This window comes from Penaeus monodon, chromosome 22 (assembly GCF_015228065.2).
Source record: "Penaeus monodon isolate SGIC_2016 chromosome 22, NSTDA_Pmon_1, whole genome shotgun sequence".
In the NCBI taxonomy this organism is placed as follows: Eukaryota; Metazoa; Arthropoda; class Malacostraca; order Decapoda; family Penaeidae; genus Penaeus; species Penaeus monodon.
The window spans coordinates 25256639-25257102 of NC_051407.1; the positions used below are offsets into that span (position 1 = coordinate 25256639).

Sequence of the window (464 nt, forward strand, 5' to 3'; positions counted from 1 at the left end):
CAATCTTGCCCGCCCGCCCGAGTGGAAGCCGACGGCCGTAATGATAAAATCGATGCCATCCAAATCAGCCTCGTCATTGCATTAGGTCGGGAACCCCTTCTTATTCTTCGGGGAACTTTGATGCTCGAATCCATTTTCATTAATTTTCGTTTCATTCATCAGTGAGCAATGGACCCGAACGACACCATTCCGCCGGCAATGCAATCTTCGCCTAGGATTCCGGGCAACACGAGGGCGGTAATCAACGCCGTTTTTATTTATAATTACAGTTTTCCTCGGCGCAAGCACGGTCCGAAAGGGGGAATTTGTTTACCCTTTGTTGTTTCAAAATAACGACCGTGGTGTTAATTTATACAAGTATCTTTGATATAGCGCAATAGACCTTTAATTTTATTTGATCAAAAAATAATTCATTTTTTTATGTACTGATATCAGAGTGAGAGTGCTATTGGGCGAATGAGTGA

The 464-nt window shown here is 43.1% G+C and overlaps 1 protein-coding gene across 1 annotated transcript in view; it reads right to left on the reverse strand.

The window, feature by feature from the left end:
- Positions 1-464, reverse strand: part of LOC119587042 (dachshund homolog 1-like) — a gene marked incomplete at its 5' end in the record, with an annotated part of 99624 nt that overhangs the window by 33950 nt on the left and 65210 nt on the right.